General features: G+C 48.5%; 1 long non-coding RNA gene across 3 annotated transcripts; it reads left to right on the top strand.

Annotated features, from left to right (window-relative positions):
- The first annotated feature begins 21 nt into the window (after window positions 1-21).
- On the top strand, window positions 22-10,945 carry LOC107182922. 3 transcript variants are annotated; one of them, XR_001513684.1, is made up of 3 exons: window positions 22-409; window positions 9,531-9,709; window positions 10,157-10,945. It is a non-coding gene; the product is annotated as an uncharacterized LOC107182922 (long non-coding RNA). The 3 variants fall into 3 exon arrangements; XR_001513682.1 differs by lacking the exon at window positions 22-409 and adding an exon at window positions 6,901-7,588; XR_001513683.1 differs by lacking the exon at window positions 22-409 and adding an exon at window positions 8,143-9,379.
- Window positions 10,946-11,192: the final 247 nt, after the last annotated feature.

Below are 11,192 nucleotides of genomic sequence, written 5' to 3'. Positions count from 1 at the left end.
CGGAAAGGCCCAGGGCGCATGCGCTCCTCCGCGGCCGACTACCGCTGTTAAACCTTCTAGATGCCAGGGCGCCTGCGCAAGGCCGCCCCGCAGCAGGTGGCACCCACACGGCTCCGCCCCCGAGTTGCCTTAACCCACTCGGTGCCAGAGCCGGTAAGCTACAGCGCAACCCTGAAGGAGCGAGTCTTCTGCCCCGCCGAGTCACTTCCCTTCCCCTACCACCAAACCAAGGCAATTGGGGAGTGGGGGGAGAATCTCCCTCCAGCATGAAGTACCCCAAATAGAGGACCTGGTCTTGAGATATTTGGGAATCTGCGTCCAAACGCTGCAGGGTTAGGTGAATTAACAGATGCATTTGTTCATTGATTGAATCCCCCGCCTCCGCCGAGCACGGTGCTAGATATATAAGGTAAGAGGACTAACAGAAATCCTGGCCCTCAAGGAATTCACGGTCTACGGGCGTGGAAGAAAAGTAAACAAGTAATGCATCAAGTATTGCTAGAATTATTTGGGGGATCGCTGAGCAAGGTAAAGGGATGGGGGGCGGGGCATCTCAGAAAAGCCTTCCCAGGGATGGTGCGGGGGGTGGGGTGGGGTGGAGTGACAGGAGATGGTGCTTGGAGAAGTAACTCATTTTTCTGTTCCAAAAGCTCTTTCCAATTAAAGTAGAGAACAGAACGTGTCTGATGGTAATGGGCTCTCCGGAAGCCAACAAAATAACGCTCAAGTGAGAATAAGCAAACGTCTGATACTAGAGAAAACAAGCCCATCGAAATAAGGAAAATGAATTTTCTTTCACTATTTATTGAGAGTCAAGTGCACGCAAGGAGCTTTGCAGGGGAATAGATGGACCTCACAAAGCCTGTTTTGAGCAGTTTATCTAGAGGAGAGTTGCCTAGACTGAAGGCAAAACAGACCCAGCGAACTACGTACAGGACTGTGGAGGAGGGGGCCAATCACTTGGTGCTCAAATAATTAGGGCGGATTAGGTGTTTGGACTGCAACGTGGAAGCAGGGAAGAAGAGTGATGGAATCGGGCAATATTTCCGATGCGCCAGAGTTTAGGATAGTAATGAGGGACAAGGCCAATATCTATGGCTTAGATTTCATTGGCAAGTGATGTGCGACCTGACCTCTGAGGGTTTTTGAGCAGATGTTTGGTATGAGGTTAAAAGAACAAGAGGAGCCAAAACCGGTTTGGCTCAGTGGATAGAGCCTCGGCCTGCGGACTCAAGGGTCCCGGGTTCGACTCCGGTCAAGGGCATGTACATGGGTTGCGGGCACATCCCCAGTGGGAAATGTGCAGGAGGCAGCTGATCGATGTTTCTCTCTCATCGATGTTTCTGACTTTCTATCTCTCTCCCTTCCTCTCTGTGAAAAATCAATAAAATATATTAAAAAAAAAAAAGAACAAGAGGACTTTTACCTACCACTCGATGTGTACCAAAATAACAGCCTTTCTACAGGGGAGATCACTTCCCCATTTTACAGACTCGGAAACTGAGGCTTAGAGCGGTTAGTATCTTACCCAGGGGAACCCAAATATAGTAGACCCAAGATTTAAACGGATACCTTTCTTGTTCTAAAACCCATTTATGCCCTCCCCGCCCCCACGCTATGATACTTTGTTCTACAATGGTGGCCAGAAAAAAATAAAAATGAAAGGGAAAGACTTAGTTGCTGAGTAGAGAGGAGGGGAGGAGTGAGGGAAGAGTTGCAACTCTTTGTTTTGAGTACAAGAAACTTATTGGTTGGGAGTAGCTGATTGGGCGGGAGGTAATGGGTGGTTTACAGGGAAGGGGTAGGTGAGGAGGTGATGATGACCCCATTGTGGAAATGTAGAGTTGATCGTTCCAGGAGACATGCAGGTAGAAATATCCAGTATGCTGCGGAAAAGATCCGTGCTTCCATTCATTCCCTCCAAACATTAACTGAGCATCTATCTGCTCTGCAGACGGCAGGATGACCTGCCACAGAGCCTGCAGCCTGCAGGGGAAGGCACACTTCTAAGAAGATGACACTCCTAGTACTGGCAGCTTTGAGAGCACCCAGTAGGGGATCTGCCCTAGTCCAGGATCAGGGAAGAGAGAGGAGGGAGGTTTAAGCTGAGATCCTGGTGAGGCTGAGAAGGAGAGATACTTATCAAGGATAATGTCTCAAGTCCTTTGCAAGACCCTTACGGATCTGGCCTCTGCCTGCCAGCCCTGCCCTGCAGTCTCCAGCCAGCTCCCTCCCCCAAAACTACACCACTGTGGTTTCCTGAAGGGGCCACAGTCTCTTGAGTGCCCATATCTTTGCATATGCAGTTTCCTCTGCTCAGTCGGCCTCTGTCCCTTTCTTTGGGCCCCCAAGTCAGTTTTAGGGTTTCTTTCCCCAAATTCCCACTGTCCCTCCAATCTCATTGCAGCATTGTTGATGCCCCACTGCCTCTCACCCCGTGCTCTGCAAGCTGCAGAACAGCAGGACTACGCCTTTTCACAGTTGTCCCAGCCCAAGCACGGTGCATGGAGTGAATGCATGGGTGGATGGATGGGAGGACAAATAAATAACAGAGGTTGACAAGAGATAAAGGCATGGCTGCCTCTCTGTGCAACGTGATATTTGAAGCTAAGGAAGTGGGTGAGATCTCAGAAGAGACTAGATGCCTAAGAGAACAGAAAACCAAAAAAAAAGTACGCACTTCCTTTTAAAATGCAACACTGATAAAACAGACTCTTCGTATGTCTGTGTAAAAATACGTGCATATGGGCCAGATTTGGAAGGGGAACGTTTAAAAGTAAAAATAGGAATTGTGTTGAAATAAAACAATTGTGGGTGACCAAAAAAAAACCCCACAACAACAACTACCCTTCAACATTTGTTACATTGTCTTTCTGATTAAAAAATTCTTTTCTACAGACAGAGATTCATCAACTTGAGAGAACGCTGCCCAGGATCATTTTGTGCAGAGAAAAAAGCCACGCTAGTGACAGTAGGGTTTTGAATGTGGGTGTGACTGATGTTAAATAGCAAACAGAAATTGGAGCAACAGGCAAGTTGTGAAGTAAAAGTTACCCTGGTGTGAAAAACTGCTGTAACTGTAGCAAAACTTGCTAGTGACAAACTGCTACCTCAGTTACTCCGGATGCACAAATTAATCACCACCCGTCCCTCCTTTCGGTTGGGGCTTACGATTGTTTTTAATCAAAAAGGGTTTCCGCGCTTTGCTTTTGGTGAGTTGTGGTGCTACCACCTGCCGGTCAGAACTGGGCATTGCCCTGGCATGGACTGAACCTTGAAAGCCCACAAGAAACTAGCCTGTTGCCCCCCTCCCTTGGGAGCTGCCTCAAGGCCACCCCTGGGGCATCCTCAGAGCCCACATTTCTGAGTTTCCCTTTGGGGGGGAAGAACCAGAGAGCCAGCGACAACCTGAACTTGGTCTTTTGAAATTCGACTCCCACCTGCTCAACTCATCTTGGAAGTTTTCGTCTTAGAATTTCTTTGGCTCAAGTTGTGAGCCAAGACGGCATCCACCCCTCAGGCTCCGAGGGTGGCCCCTGATGCTGAGCCGTCCCTTCCTCTGGCTCTTGACTCCGTCTTCATCACCGGGCCAGGCCCACACGCCATTGGCCTGCAGACTGAAGGGTCCTGGTTTGACTCCCGTCAAGGGCACATGCTGACTCGATTCCCAGTAGGGGACGTGCAGGAGGCAGCTGAACAATGATTCTCTCTCATCATTGATGTTCTCTTTTCCTCTCCCTCTCTGAAATCAATAAAATAAAATACAGATTGAAACAGAAGGTCACAAGTAAGGTTCGAAGTCCTTAGCATGCCCAGTATGGCCCTCCGTAGCTGGCCCCTGCTGACAGCTCAGCCTTCACCAGCTCCACCACTGCTGTTCTCATGAGACCATCTGCTTGTCCTTCTCTCTCAGGCGGTGAGTTCTTCAAGGACGGACCCTGTCCTGTTTTTCCTTGGGTCCCCACACCTAGCCTAGTGCCTGGCAAGAATACACCCAGATAAATGTTTGACAATCAAATGACAGGCTGGCTTAAGGCACGGTAGGGCGATAGGAAGAGCATTAAAGAAAAGTAAATGAAAAAGCAAGGGAGACAAAGAACAGATGAAAAAAACTGGAAAGAGAAACGAGGGAAGGGAAAGAAGGAGAGAGATGTAGAGGTATGTCTGATGGCGAGAAGTGGAGCTCCCTTGCCTTCCTCAGTTACCCCTAAGAGACATTACTGCCAGGGAGTCCTATCTTATAAAGTATTGATCAGTCTTCATTTTCCAGTTAAAATTTTGTAATTTCTTTCTTGTCTACCTCCTTTCCACACTCTCGTCCCTCACTTCTTTTTTCCCTTTGGTCATTCCCCAAATCAGTTTTATCAAACATTATTCATTTATTCAACTCATTTCTTACGGAACACTGTGTGCAAGATCTAGAACTAGGGACAATGGTGGATAAGCAGAAAACTGAACAAGTCCGTGTCCCTAAGAACTCTATAAACTAACAGTGTTGGTAAAGCCTGACTCCAAATAATGTGATATGACATGACAAGTGCTTTAGGAGTGCTAGCACTCAGTGTTAATGGGTCCCAGGAGAGAGAGACCAAGAAGGCTTCATGGAGGAGGCGGTATCTGAGTTGTCTTGAAGAATAGCTAGCATTCTAATAGGTAGAATCAAGTGGAGTCCCCTTTAGACCAAACAGAAGTTTTTATAATGGAGAAAAGGGCCAACAATTCTTCTCTAATATAGTAGTTCTTACATTTTAATATACAAGAGCGTTACCTGGGGACCTATTTAAAATGCAAGCTCTCGTATCCCAGAGATATTCTGGGAAGGACCCTGAAATATGCATTTAAAGTAAGCTGCGGCCGGTAATTCTCCGGCTGGTCAGCTTTGGAACAGACTTTGAGCGATAACGCTTATTGGATAATTGAGTCGTGGGGATTCTGGGGTTTTCCCAATGTGTCCTTGGTTACAGGAATCAGACTGTGATTTGTTAGGGGCAGGAGAGAATTTGGGGACTTAGTCCCCAGTGTTCGCCCCTGGGATCTTCAGCTTCCTGCCCGGTGGTGTGGTCAGGGTCAGGGTGGGTGGCGCCTCTCGGCACCACAGTGTAAATAAGAAGTAAAAAGAAAAGCCCAGATAAGCAAATGGACTCTGGTCCCGACAGCGCTCTGTAGCAATGCCAGGGTCAAGTTCAGAGGAGGCTGGCTCTTCTCTATTCCTTCAGCTTCCATTCCCAAATCTCTCTTTCATCCGAGCACATTCTGTGCATTAAGGAGACGCAGTCAATTCCACTTTGGCTCTGAGCTAAAATGCAAGTGATATATCCGAAGGGTGGAAATTTCCCCACTGCTCCTACGCCCACAAGAAGTAGCAATTTTAATAATGGGACGTTTCTCCAATATTGGTTTTATGATACTCAAAAAGGAAAACATTTCTACCTAGACTCTCCCTTTGTTTCTCCCTTAACATTTCCCTTTTAAAAAATTCATTTGGAGCCTTTGATGTCCTTTTGCTTTTTATTTTTTTATTTTTTTGCAAATTAACTTTTACTTAGACATGAATTTTCTGAATCTATTCTCTCGTGAAAGATGAAAACATGAAGTTTCAGGCCAGCTGGCTGGCACTGAGCACTGATTTGGGGCCAGGAGAAGTCTGAGCGCAGGTTATCTCATTGGTCCTCACAAGAACCGTACGGGGCAGATATGATGGCTAAGCTTGTTTTATGGATGGGGCAGTTGTTTCCACAAGAAGGGCCAGTCAGCTATGTCCAATGTCACTGAGGAGGATGGACAAGTCCAACCCGCGTGGCTCAGAGGCTGAGCTATGACCCGGGAGGTCGAGGTTCGATTCCCGGTCAGGGCACATGCCCGGGTTGTGGGCTCATCCCCAGTGTGGGATGCACAGGAGACAGCTGATGGGTGATTCTCTCTCATCATTGATGTTTCTATACATCTGTCTCCCTCTCCCTTCCTCCCTCTCCCTTCCTTCCTCTTTTAAAAAAATCAATAAAAAATATTTTTAAAGAAAATAGGATGGACAAAATGAGGATAGAATCAACCACTGAACCTGGAGAGACGGCGCTTGTTGGTGATACTGACGAAAACAGTCTCAATAGCATGGTGGGGTGAGAGAGCTTAGAGGAGATGGAAGGAGGAATCGCAGGAAAAGAGAGAATGGGAAGTGAGGAAGGGCAGGCAGCAGGCACAGGCAGGTCTGTGGAGTTTTGCTATGACACAGAGCAGAGCAGAGGGAAGAGTGAGATGTGGAGGGCCAGGGAAGGGAGTTTAAACATGGGACCTACCAGGGCAGGCTGTGAAGGCTGAAAGGAACGATCTAGCAGAGTGGAAACTTTAGGAGACAGGAGAGAGGTGGGAACTGGGGAGCAAAGTTCTTGCCGTTCACCCCTTTTCAGGGGCCCGCAGCCACACATGTGGGAATAGATATGGGCCAGTGGGAGGCGGAGGCGGTGGGAATATGCAATCTTTCTATATTCCAGGCTTCTGTTCTCTCAGTAAAAGGGGTGGGGTCAGCACCCGAGGGGGTTTGTTTTGATTAGAAGGTGTGAACGTGAACTTTTGGACTTTGGGGGTGTCATATCACTTTAAGAAACATTGCAGACGGTGCTAGGATCCCACTCAGATTTGTGATTGTAACTTTAACAGTCTACTCAGTCTGGTCGCATGATTTTGTTTGTTTGTTTTTGTTTTTAGAGGAAGGGAGAGGGAGAGAGAGAGAGGAACATCAATGATGAGAGAGAACCATTGATTGGCTTCCTCCTGCAGGCCCTACACTGGGGATGGAGCCCATAACCTGGGCATGGAGATGGATGGTGGCGATGGTAGCAAAACAAAGGGAATGTACTTAATGCCCCCAAATGGTACACCTGAAATGGTTAAAATGGTGAATATGTATATGCTACCATGATATAATTTTTTAAAAATATGGACTATTAACAAATATTGATACCTGACCTCATCTCAGATCAATTAGATCAATTAGAACCTCTGGTAGTGGGGCCTCCACATGAGTATTTTAATAGACAATGTAATTGCTGAATTAGCACATTTCCTTTCATTCATTCATTCATTCATTCATTCAACAAGCACACACTGAATGTGCATTGTGAGCTAGGCACTAGAGGTGACTGTTAACTTCAAAGGTCAAGGTTCCGCTCTCACAGAGCTTTCCATCCTGTGGGGAAAGGTGGAAAACAACCTGCAAACACATACATATTTAACCACAATTTCAGAAGCCTGTCTCAACCACCTCAGGGAGCTTGGACTAGGATGGTGTGTTGGAGGCGGACGGGGGGCTGGGAGAAGGGACAGACCTGAGATCTTTACTGCAGGGGGAAAGCACAGGCCACAGCGATTGGCAGCGGTTGGAAGTGAGCGATGAGCGCCCAGCCTGAGAGAAACAGAGGATGAGGACGGAGGCCCCTCCTAAGGGGCGCAGGAGAGATGGCGCCAGCGGTGGCCTTCCTGCTAAGTGCCTGTGTGATCTCACGTGTGAGAGCCCCTCTTTCTGACTTGATTTCTTCACCTGGAAAAACGGGGATCATAATACATCCCCAAACAGAGTCCTAAAAATCAAAAAGTAAGTTACTAGTAAAAACGCTGCAAAATGTTTCTTAATCAGAACCTTTTAGACAGTCACACCTCCGTTTTCTCTTTCTTCATCCGAGCAATCCCATGTGGATCCATTTGCACAGTGTTAAACACAAATGCAGCCGTACCTTCTCGCTGTACCCTGATCCCCAACCGTCCAGCGATCTCAATGCAATTTATAGATTATCACCATTATTTTTCTCCTAAAGTCTTAAGGCCCCTCTAGAGAGGGAGCATCCCACGGCCATCCCACAGCCAAGCAGGATGGACCCCTGGTAGACAAATGTCTCATCCCAACTCAGGACAGTCACTGCCAAGGCCAGGAGGTCGGGCACATCCAAACCCATTCAGTGATTTCCTGTTTTACATACATGAAAGCGCACTCCACGGTGTTCATTAGCAAGTGGAATATCTTCAACTTGCTCATGTTGTCAACCCTACATGTCATCATCAACCACAGGGCAATTAGTGAGGGAAAGAATCAAGAGGCTTCAGAGGGTGGGGTGGGAACCGGGTGAAGGGGAACTATGGGGGGGGAAAAGAGGAATAACTGTAATAATCTGAACAATAAAGATTTTAAAAAAAACAGAATCAAGAGGCTTCTGGTGAGACAGAAGTCCATTTCTAGGGCGATTTCCTGCACAGGCTGGAAAACTGGGCAATTCCCTGGGGTTGCCGGTAGAGGTCACTCTAGACGGGCAAGCTCTTCCCCCGGAGGTTGGAGAACTAACTGGAAAGGAATGCTTGGCTTTTGGCTCAAAAAAAAAAAAATTCGACCTGGCTGCCTGGACTCGCCTTGAGTGCCAGGAAACGTTGGTTGCTAGTTCCCAGCCGCGGAGCGTGGAGGAAATATCCAGTTGGATCCCATACAATGAAACCCCACTTCCCTGGAACTGAAACAGCAATCAGGACCAAACACGGCAGCCTTCCCCTCTCACTCTCCCTAACCCCTAAATCTTTAACCACAAGTTTCAATCCTTTGCGGTTACCAAAGAACAGAAGTAATACTTTCCGATTTATCTCATAAACCCCAGAAGTTGCGTTTTCCTTGCCTTCTTCCCTGAAACACGTCTCCCACCTCTGCTAGTCTGTCATTTGGGTTTTATGGCCCAAGAGCAGAGGGCTATGGAGTTCATTCTCTCTTCGCTTCTCAAACTTTTTCCAGGTTTAGATAGTTCGGCTGCAAGATATCTGGTGTCCTCCCCTCTGGCAAAGATCCTCGGTGTCTGAACATTCCGTCTCAGGAGCCTAAGTGAAATAAAGCCTGCAGTGTGTTTAAGTCGGAGCCTGGCCCTCCGCTCTTAAAAATGTTCGCTGTCATTATTGTTACTGTTATTATGGCGTCTGGATCGTGACACTAAGAAAATTGTCCGTCAGGACCCAGAGGAACATGACTGGTTGCAGGGATGCGATGCTACCCCCAGGCCCCTCCCCAGGTGGCCGGACAACCTCAACCAGACTGTTACTGGGAACAGCCCCTCCCCTGAGCAGTTTGACCACGGGAGGAGGTGAGGTAGCGTGGCATCGCGAAACCCTATAATTTTGGTGTTAATAGACGCCATTTACGGGCTTCGTTTTATATGACCATATGGCTAAGAATTTTCATTGGCAACTAGAATAGTGTCAGTTGTATGACTCCTTTAACTCTTCCTATTACCAGCAATACCATTCGGAAGAACTAACGTGTACTGGGTACGGGGCATTTCTCAGGGCCCCGTGCTGGACACTTGGGCACAATTCATCTCATCTCACCGAGCTTCGGAGTCCTCGGCCCTGTGTGGTAAGGTGTTGCGAGGACTGCTTGATAATGTACATTTTCTGCTTTCTTTAGGCTCATTGAAGAATAGTTTTCGGATTGCTTATCAATCAAGTCTAATGCTTTCTACTTTCCCAATTCCTTCTGCGTATCCTTCTTTTTTGTTTCTGTCTAGTTGAGTGTTTTAGGAGACGTCACCCGGTTTCAGATACCTCCCTTCTTCTGCTCTGAGCTCCAAAGAAAGCAAGCAAGAGGCCTCGAAGCCTCGCCGGCTGCCTTTCTGGGGCTAGGAATCCACTTCGGCTCTGTTCTACCGTTTCCCAAATTCCCATGAGCGTCTGGGCTTTCGGAAAAGTAAGTTTCTCCAAGCATCACCTGGAGCGAAGATCAGTGTAAATAACAGAACCGCTCAGAGGCCAGGGGGGAGCACCGTTACTCACTCAGCTGACATTTAGGAGCGGGAGGGGGACGGGCTCTCGCTTTCCAGGGCCCCTCCCACAGGCGGGCTGGAGAGGAATCGGTCAGGCGGGCGAGCAGCTCCAGAGGCCTGTGGGATCCAAGGGGCATGAGACACAGAGAAAGGGGCGCTGTCGAGTGCTCTCTGATGTTCTGCGCGGGGCAGGTCCCTGACCAGCCGGGCCAGGTTAGGAGGGACACACACCTGAGTCGCAGGCATAACGGAGGGTCAGAAATGGAATGCAGATGGAAGATGAAAGAACTTGCAGGGCTTTCCTTTAGTGTTAAAGGGACCATGTCCTCAAGCACATGGAAGATGCTCACCCCTATTTTCCTTAATTACAGGCTACCAGACGAGCCCCAGCTGAGTGAATTCGGGTTTGCTTCGAGTGGAAACTTCTGGACGTAGAGCTAAGTACTGGAATGTGTTTCCAAGGTCGGGGTGATTAAATGCTCATTTGTCTGACAGAAGACTGGAGGCCAGAGAGCTGTCTTAGCGCTATATATACACGCAGGCGCCCTATTAACGGTACAGCCACAAAATACCCTGTTTATCCAGTAGACAGGTGCGTCTTAGGACTTGAGCAGGTTTAAATTTACCAAGTCGATCCTGGATAAATATAAGATCTGTGCGTTTTACAGAACAGAAACTGGACTCCGGCGGGCGGGCCGGGGGCTGAATGCGGGAAGGAACCTTGGCTCATCTCACATGGCCCTGAGCCCTATCTCTGCAACCTGTCCTGGGACCCTGCGGCAGCTGAGGGCCAAGCTATGTGACCCAAGTCCCCGGGGAATGTGGGCAATGTGGGCTCGGCAAGTGGGAATGTCGGGAATGAGTCCACAGTCCAGGGTTCAGATCTCACGGTTGGGCTGCGCCCTGCCCTGACATCCTCCCGTAAAGATGAGGGCTCCATGCGCCGGGAGCTCTGAATCCTGCCCCTGAATCATATTGCTTTTCTGAGCCCGTGTGTCTTATTATAGCGGGAAAGACTGCACCCAGTCTGGCTCAGGCTGCGGGGCACTAAATACGCTATTAAAACACTCCCTAAACTTGGGGTCCAACAAGACCACACATGCAGTTGCCTTTATTATCAAACTAGTGGCTCAGTGCATGAAATTCGTGCGGGGGTGGGGGGGTGTCTCTCAGCCCAGCCTACATGCTCTCCAATCTGGGACATTGCCTGATCGCCCCTAACCACCTCTGCCTCTGCCATGCCACCATGGCTTTGTCCAGAAGGACGTCCCGAAGGCTCCCAGTCTAATTAGCATATTACCCTTTTATTAGTATAGATTGCTGTGCTTGGTGTTTAGCAAGCCATCCCATCTCGGTGTCCTCAAGACTAATTTTCCTCAGGCCCAGCTGGCGTGGCTCCGTGGTTGA

This window comes from Myotis davidii, unplaced genomic scaffold (genome assembly GCF_000327345.1).
Source record: "Myotis davidii unplaced genomic scaffold, ASM32734v1 scaffold539, whole genome shotgun sequence".
NCBI lineage: Eukaryota > Metazoa > Chordata > Mammalia > Chiroptera > Vespertilionidae > Myotis > Myotis davidii.
Note: the sequence above shows the minus strand (reverse complement) of the source record. Positions and strands in the feature narration are given on the sequence as shown.